The sequence below is a fragment of the Triticum dicoccoides genome, chromosome 7A (assembly GCF_002162155.2).
Source record: "Triticum dicoccoides isolate Atlit2015 ecotype Zavitan chromosome 7A, WEW_v2.0, whole genome shotgun sequence".
Lineage (NCBI taxonomy): Eukaryota > Viridiplantae > Streptophyta > Magnoliopsida > Poales > Poaceae > Triticum > Triticum dicoccoides.
The window spans coordinates 746,632,947-746,641,916 of NC_041392.1; the positions used below are offsets into that span (position 1 = coordinate 746,632,947).

Genomic DNA, 8,970 nt, shown 5'->3' on the forward strand with positions numbered 1-8,970 from the left:
GGTTCATGGTCACGTGGGAAGGAAGGAAACACGCACGTGTATTGGTTGAGATTTTTGTGCGTGCAATCTCTGGACTCCACAAATCATTTTCTTTAATCAGATATAAATCAATGTTGTTTCCCTGAAGGAAGAAAAACTTATAGGACCTGTTGTTCTTTTTCTTCATCAAGAAAGATCCCCTCAAAGACATGACAAGTGGCATTGCTAATCTCAAAGCACCCTTCTGCATTAATCTATTCCCCGTTTCCTCGTTTCCAATCACTAACCTATTCCCAGTTTCCCACGGCTCATCGTTCTTGATTAATATTTTTTCATTATATTTCTTGCATGGTTATACGTGTCACATTTATATCATAAGGATCATCGTACAAGTCACGTACACATCAATCTGTCAAAACTAAATACATAGCAGAACGTTAGCCTTTGCATAAAGGAACTCCAGCTAAGAAGTAAAATTACAAACAAGACCGAGGAAACCTCTGAGCTTGACACCAACACCCATCACCTGCCGTTGACACCACCACAGCAGCCAGCAAAGAAAGAAGTGATGGATCACCACCACACCCCCAGCTCGACGCGGCTCCATCGCTGATATGAGCTCTGAGGACCTCCATGTTGGCTCGCCAAAGGTGAAACCATTATCGTTGAACGAATCAGACCAAGCAACATCCCGGACACGTCATCGAACTCCAGATCTGACACCCCCACATAACTAAGACGTCGGAGGAGGAAACCATACCTGCCATCCACGTACCACGAACCCACCACACGATCCACCATCTTGCAGATGCCACCAATACAAACGACAATCTGCATTTGCTCCTAAACTACCTCCCAAGCTCCGCGCCAATGCTGGAGCAAACGCCGTCGTAACGGCAGAGCCGGAGGACACATGTCCACCACAAGGATGCCGCCGCCGCCGCACCATACTTGCTTGAACATACTGGATTTTAAATGCATCCCCAGCCATAGGTCCGAGTGCCTTGTCGAAGTAGGATTTGAAGAAATTTTATTCAGCATCGTCATCACCGTCGCCAAAGCCAAGACGATGAACAACCTAAAAAAGTAAGCTCACTACAAGAAATCTGTTAATCCATGACAGACAAGAACCATCATAGGTGGGTGCAAAACTGTCAAGGACGGACGTCCATGACGGATTTGAAATCCGTCATGTATATCGCGTCATAATTTCAGCACAGTGCACTCCATGACAGAATACCAAGACTGTCATCGATGTTGCCCCCATCCATGACGGTCATGCACCGTCACGTATGGCATACTGTTAACGGCGTTAACGTGCATGCCAGGTCATCATCTGACATGGGAGCCAACATGAATCTGACATGGCAGTCTATAAGGTTATCAACCCAATTAGGATTTTGACCCATGTGAAGATTGACCCATTTAGGGTTATAGGCCAGTTATTGCCCGTACTGTAATGGCCCAATAATCTCAGCTCATACTGATATGTCCTCAGCCCACCAATTCTATAAATTTTCATCACATAAATTATTTTATTAATATCTCTGCTAATATTGTTCAACAAAAAATACAAATGGCCGTAAAAACAAAAACATAAATGACAGAAAAAACAAAATGCGCACAACAAAAAATAAAATTACAAATTACAGTACTCCCTAAAGCACTATGCGCATTGCCACCCCTTGGGGTCACCCAGCGCTCGCCGGAGATCCTGCGTACCTCCAATGGATGCGCTTCTTTCCATCTTAGCGCACGTCCACACCATCCGTGTATGCTAGAAAAAGCGCTGGATGGGGATGACGAGCATCATGCACTGCATAACGCTGCTATGCCATGGAACTCCAGCACGCACGGGTGGATGGGGAAAACAATCACCGGCACGGCATCCACCCTCGTAGTGCATAACGCTGACGACCGCCAGTCTGGAATAGGAGGCCGTCGTAGCGATTGGCACTCGATGGCAGGGGACACCACCACACAGATCTCCGCGACTGGTCGACGCATCTCCTCGTTGTCGGGTCAACGCATCCCCACGCTTCCTGGTGACCCAGAGCGGCACCGCTGGTTGTTGGGGACGATCTGCACTTCATGGCGGCGGTCCTTGCCTGCTGCGGCATCTGAGCTCCTAGACCTGCAAGGCAAGAGGAATTAATTGGAGAATGGGTGGCGGAGATCAAGAGGAACAGGGGTTGGATAATAATGAACCAATATTGACTCAGAAGAGGGCGAAGGCGGCCTCGGCTAAGATGACCTCGGGCTCGCCGTCGCCCCTGAGGCCGGCGCAATGGACGGAGAAGTAGGACCGCCCGACGGGTGGACGAGCCGTAAGGATGCCTCGACGGCTCGCCCGTCGTTTGTGTGGCGCACGGTGGTGGTCGCGTTCCGGAACGCCGAGATGGGAGGAAGGTAGGCACTGGGAGAAGAAGTTGGGAGGAATGGCGGCTGGCTTCTCGGCGGAAGAGGAGCCAGTGGCTGCGGGGTAGGGAAGAAAGACGATAGGATAGGGGTTGTACGCCATCCGTCGGATCTTGGGAAATCGAACGGTTGCAATTTGTGATCCGTGGGCAATCAGAGGCCACGATTTCACTCAAGTTGGATCGACCCTCGGCTCAGAGATATAATGGGCCTTTTCTGCTTTCAGCCCAATAACGACTAACTTTTACATTTATCTTTCATATTTTCCCGATAACTAAATAAGCCATCCGTGTGAAGTAACTTGCAAAACAATATCTGATGTACCCCAACTCAATTTTAGATGAGATATATACTAAATTTATGTTTTTAGGAGTTTCAAAAAAAATCCAGATGGTATAATTTTTTCTGTGGTTCAAATGAATTTTCACATGTGTGTTGAAAATCCTTCCACTTCGAACTACATGAATCTCAAAAAAGTTATATACATTCTTGAAAAATAGATATTTAAGTGTATATGTTTAATTTTAGGTCATATCCCAAAATGGAAGAAGTTTTCAAAAGTGTTTATGAACAATTCAAATTTCTATTTGCAACCTATAGGGGAAAGGATAATATATCTTAAAGTGGTCAAAATATCATGTAATTTATAATTAAATAATATATTGGGTGCATATGCTTGGCAAAAAATTGAAAGAGTGTTTTCTTTTGTGATGCACTAGTTAGATTTTTATTTGTATTTCCTCCTCTTTACTTGGACAATGCATAAACATAGACATATTAACGGACATACACAAAAAAGGCCAAATTTGGACATGGAACACGTGATGGCGTACGTTGAGCGTGGGGAAATTTTCAAGGTCAAACACTGAAGTAATCAACACCTCCCCTTCAAACCTGACTCGTCCCCTCTTGAAACCATGATTCTTCCTCGAAGATGGTCCACTTTCCAAGCAGTGTACATCATAACTTTTGGCAAACCTTCTAAATTTTTTACAATGCTCACTAAGGATCATATGATAACACCATGCCAGGTTTCTTGTGTTTTCAGACTTTGATTAATTTCATAGACTAAAAAATGATAAGCTACACGTCCGGGGTGGAGTCTTGGCACCCCGATATTTGGAATTGCTCCTCTTTTCTTGGATAAGGCCTGAAAATAGACTTATTAACATAAATGATAAATTTCAACCCATTTTGCCAACCTTTCATGCACTCGGAATTCAAAATTGAATTATATCTGTCAAATGCCTAGAAATACACTTAATATCTTAAATATTGCAAACGAATTCCGAAAAGGGCGAAATGTTGACATGGAACATGTGATGGTGTATTTCGAGCATAGAAAAGGAATTAAATGTCAAACACTAAAGTAACCAACACTTCGGCTTCAAACCAGACACGTTCCCTCTCGTAACGACGATTCTTCCTCAGAGATATTCCGCCTCCAAGTAGTGTACGTCACAACTTCTGTGAAACCTTCTCGAATTTTCATCACACTCTCTAGGGATCATATGATAACACCATGGCAGGTTTCATGTTTTTCGAACTTGATTTGAATTTTCTAAAATATAAAAAACGATAGGGAACATGTTCATGTTTTCAAATTGTTAACACGGTCTCTAGGTATCATATAATGACACCAGGCGAGGTTCCATTTTTCCAAACATTGTTTGCATTATCTAGAATTAAAAGAAATGCAAGAAAATTTACATTTGAAAAAAATTTTGGAATGTTTTTGGAATGTATCATGTATATTTAAATTTTGTTAATATATTTTGGAATATGTTTGTCATGCATTCAAAATAATTGAAGATGTACTTCCAAAACAAATGTTCAACGTGTTTTAGAAAAAGTTCAAAATGTATAAAAAAACTTGGAGTGTAAAATCACTCCAGCATTTGAAGAAACACGTTTATTTTTTAATAGAAGTTGATCTATCTTAATACATATCTAAAATTTATATTAATATCACATAATAATTTTTAATATACATTTTCAGTTTTTTAATATTTTTTCTCAAAAAACCAGTGCATATACACAAAAATTATGTGTGCTTGTGGTCATGAATGAAAGTACATGATTTATTTATTTAAATCGACATGAATTTAGGAAAATGTTCATACTTAACTCTTCAAGGTAAAAAAATTATTTGAAAATAAACACCAAGTTCCAACTAGAAAAAACAAATTGATAAAATACAATAAAATAAAAACAAAACCAGTAGAATACACATAAGGAAATAGCTTTATTTTTCCTTTTATTTTTGATCGTTGAAGCGATTTTTCCGACGTTGGTTTTCTTTTTATTTTTCCAAGTTCATATTAGTATTTGTTGTTTATTTTATTTTTAGTTTTCATTCAAAAAACAAATATAATAAAAACAGACCATTTTCATAATAATACTTAAAGAAAGTATTATTGCATTTGAAAAAAATAACATATTTTCAGAAAATGTCTCATATGTATTAAAAAATTGTCTTTGTGTTTTTCAGAAATGTTCACCATGCATTATTAAAAATGACAGCGTGTATCCAATAGACGTTGCACATTTTTTATTCATTTTCAATTTTTTAGAAAAATACATGCAAACTTTATCCATAGACATTGTACATTTTTTCTATGCACAATTAACATTTTTTTATGCACATGGAATATTTTTTAAATACATGATGACTTTTTCTCCAAATACATGTTTGAATATTTAAAAATTAATATTTTTTAAAATACAAGTAGGACGTTTTTGTTAACTGTACAAAACATTCTTTCGCACATTTATGTCTCGGGTTTGAGTTCCATTTATGTGTTCTTCTTCTTTTAATTAAAACATGCGGCGTACCCCTATTTCACATGTACTCTAATACATATATTTTATTTTTCTTGCAAAAAACAAATATTTTGTTTTGTAGGATTTTCAATGATTTTAGAGATGATTTAATATTTTTTTTAGTTTAAATAAATTTATGTGTTCCTACTGGAGGTAATGCCATTTTGATGTATATGCAAGTCAAATAAGGTTTACACATTTCATTTTTTGTTCAAGGAATTATGTTTTGTTTTAGCTCATATCCTAGAAATTGATGAAAATGTTGAAAGATACTTAGGGATAACTCAAACTTCTATTTGCAACCTATTAGATAAAACGATAATAATATCTAAATATGGTAGACAATTCTTATAATTGGCATGAAACAATGTTATTAATTTATAAGATGGGCACAATTTTTTTTTTGGAGATTTCATGAATGTTTATTATACGTTGTCGTTAAGTAGTACAGTACATAACCTATTGTTGTAGTTTCGCATAAGAAAAACCATATTGTTACCTACGCGTGAAAAGTGCTATAATAAAACATGGCTCGTTGGAACTTAGAGGTTAGTGCTACGTGGTCCGAATCCCGGTTCAATCTCCTTTTTTTTAAGTAAAAACCTTGGCTCGTTTTGTCTAGGAACATAAAAAGAATATTAACAAAAACGTAGACATTCCATAGCGGTAGCGACCTAGGTGTATAAGTGTGAGATCCTTTTCAGATTTATTAAAGAAACCGTACAGTTCTTCTCTCTGTAAAAAAATTACATAGCGCGGCCCAACGTCTGGACGTCACAGTAGCAGCATTCCGTTTTCGTACAAAAGAGCACCAGAAGGCCCATCACATTTTTTCTGTACAAAATAGACTTAGAGCAGCAGCAGCGGTCTTTTTTTTTCCTAGATGAAACCAACGCTGGGACACGCAGCACCAGCATTCCATTTTTCCTTAGAAAAAGCACGGCCGTCCATGACTGTTCGAACAAGTAAAAAAAAACTAAACCTGGCATATATGGGTTTTACACATGTGGCATATCAACATGAGCCATCCATGACGGTCTGTTTGGTCTACATCTATCCGATTCGTGACAGTTTCCGTGACGGTCCATTGTAAGGGCGCCATTTTCGTAGGACTTGTTCTCATCTGATTAGTCCGTGACGGATTTCATGACGAACCAAACAAATCCGTCATTAATCATGACGGTTTCTAAGATTGTTACCAGAAATCCGTCATGGATTAACACATTTCTTGTAGTGGCTATTTTGACCTAAAACTATCCACACACGTTGATCCAGCGAAACCCTCACCACCGACGACCGAGGTCGACAACGAAGGAGAGCCGCCGGAGGGCGGCGACAGAAGAAGCGCTCCTAGCGGCGCACGTGAGGTCGCCTTTCTTTCTCCTCTTCCAAGAAAGAAAACGACCCATCCCTGTAGAGTACCGGACACTACAGGGTGACTGCGCGCTCTGGCGGACCAATACTGTTCATGATATACCTGGCCGGTTAGGCTACTGTTCATCGTCGAGATTCATTTAGTGGAGACATGGCAAGGACTCATCAAAGGAGTAACGGGGTGAACAGTGTCTTGACGAAAACATTTCCTCAAAAAGCTCTCTATATCGAAATTTATCGAAGCACATGACAAGCCGAAAAGAGAAGTCACACCATACTAATCCAGTACCTTGCATACTGTTGAAGAGTCCCTGATTCTCATCCACGTGTACTGGATGCGGGTCTGCTTTCATTTTTATAGTGAACCTTAGGTGGTGTTTGCTGCTGCCTGCGGTCTCGCTCAGCTCATGTCATCTTTTTTTATTCTTTGAGCATAAATAACACGTGTTGTTATGTAGCCCACACAGACCAAAGCTCTTAGCCCAACCAAGCCAAACAAGTACTAGCAGCAGCTATACCATCTGGCCAGCCCAAACCAGTCTGCGCGATAGTGCCCACAGCTGTTCGGTGTATTCGGTGCAAAACCGAATACCGAACCGATCAATCGGTGCACCGAATACTCGGTTTTGTTTATAGCTAGAGACCGATCGGTTGGTGTTTTCTAGGAACCGAGAAAAGTGAAACACCGAAGCACCGAACCGTTCGGTTCGGTTCGGGGGAACCGAACAATTTGTGCTGACATTTTTTTGCAAGTATACCAGATCCCAGGTCCAAAGCATGATAGCTGAAGGAAGCAGTAGCTTAATTAGGTGTATCAGCTCGACTGCTTTCTGAATAAGTTGACAGCATGCATGATTGTCTCTCTCAGCGACATGCATCATAATAGAGCAAACTTCTGTTTTCAGTAATGACATCAGAATAAACTTTGATATTGCTTAGTAGTAAAAGAAACTGCCAACTAGTGAACCTGAAACTGAACATTCATGCGTGCGGTAAAAACCCAGTTGCCCATCTGCACTAAGCAAATTGGGCAGAGCAACCCCTAAAAAAATTAGCAGAGCAACCTGACTAAAAAAAATCGAACTGTGTTTTTTTTGGCCCAATTCTGCCTCCCGGCCCTTGATGAATCGTTAGATTAATCAACACTTCCCTTCTCGTTGCAACAAAAAACAAAAACTTGTCTTCCATCTCAACTGAATCCCTAATTGATTTTGCCAAGAACAATAACCTGGGTGTCGGTGTAGCTGCAAGTAAATATGCGACTTCAACTCTGCTCTCTTGTTTCTTGTGAGTTCGATAGAAGACCGTGGGTAAAGCAAGGGGGGCATTTGTTTCTTGATTCAGAGTTAAGCAAGAACGGCAAGGCCAAGGTCGAGGCCGTCTGTCTTCGACAACATAATGTACACAGTTGAGCCCTCGGGGACGAGCATTCCTTTCTTCTGAATCCACATCAGTATGACCCAACCATCATATGTACACATCAGTATACATTCAGTACACATCAGTATATAGAAGAAGAAAAAAGCTAGGAATACTCTGCTAAGCAGAACCATGAGCTACCCATTTAGCAAGAGAGGTATAGGGACAAAACATGTAATATATCACATCAGCTAAATTGATTGTCCAAAACATGCAGCAAACAAGCATGTGGAAGCAATGCAAAATAGTTAACGATGCTGTATCCACGCTATAGATCTCTGTCCTCAAGCCTTAGTTCTGTTCTCATAATGGACCACTAGGTAGCTGAACGTGGCAGTAATAAGCTTCGACAAAATTCAACCAAGTTCAAAAAATTCAGACACGATAACAAGTTGAGTGCTATATCGTGAACAGACAAGTTGCAACCTGAGCCGTAAGATGGGAGACCTACGTCCTTCAAGAGACTTGCACGCAGCGAAACGTTATGTGGTTTTGTGTGGAACTCATCATAAGCAGAGCCATAAACAGACCCACTAGGTAGCTGAAAAGCTTGTAGCCCTGATTTTATTTGTTTATCAGAGACGAAAAAAGACCAGCTTCACCATCCCACAGCTAGATGCCATCGATTCTAGAAGTGGTTTTGTGTGGAATTGGCTACCTGCTACTGGCACTGCTGGTGGTGTCCTAGTGGGTGTTAAAGAGGATTGTTTTGACATTTTACAGTGTGATATAGGCACCTTTTGCATCTCTTGTATTTTAAAATTTAAACATAATAATACTAGGTGGAGATCGATCTCTGTTTATGGCTCTGCTTATGATGAGTTCAAACTAGATTTTCTCAATGAACTCAATAGTGTTCTTGCCAGTTGGTCAGGCCCTACACTTGTGGGGGGTGATTTTAACTTGGTCAAGCACGAACCGGTACTAAAGGGGTCTAACCTATAGTACCGGTTCGTG

At 40.3% G+C, this 8,970-nt stretch overlaps 1 long non-coding RNA gene across 1 annotated transcript; it reads right to left on the bottom strand.

Moving 5' to 3' along the window:
• Positions 1-1,485: 1,485 nt before the first annotated feature.
• On the bottom strand, positions 1,486-2,452 carry LOC119332514. The gene is made up of 2 exons (XR_005160986.1): positions 2,188-2,452; positions 1,486-2,113 (listed from the first exon to the last, which is right to left on the bottom strand). It is a non-coding gene; the product is annotated as an uncharacterized LOC119332514 (long non-coding RNA).
• Positions 2,453-8,970: the final 6,518 nt, after the last annotated feature.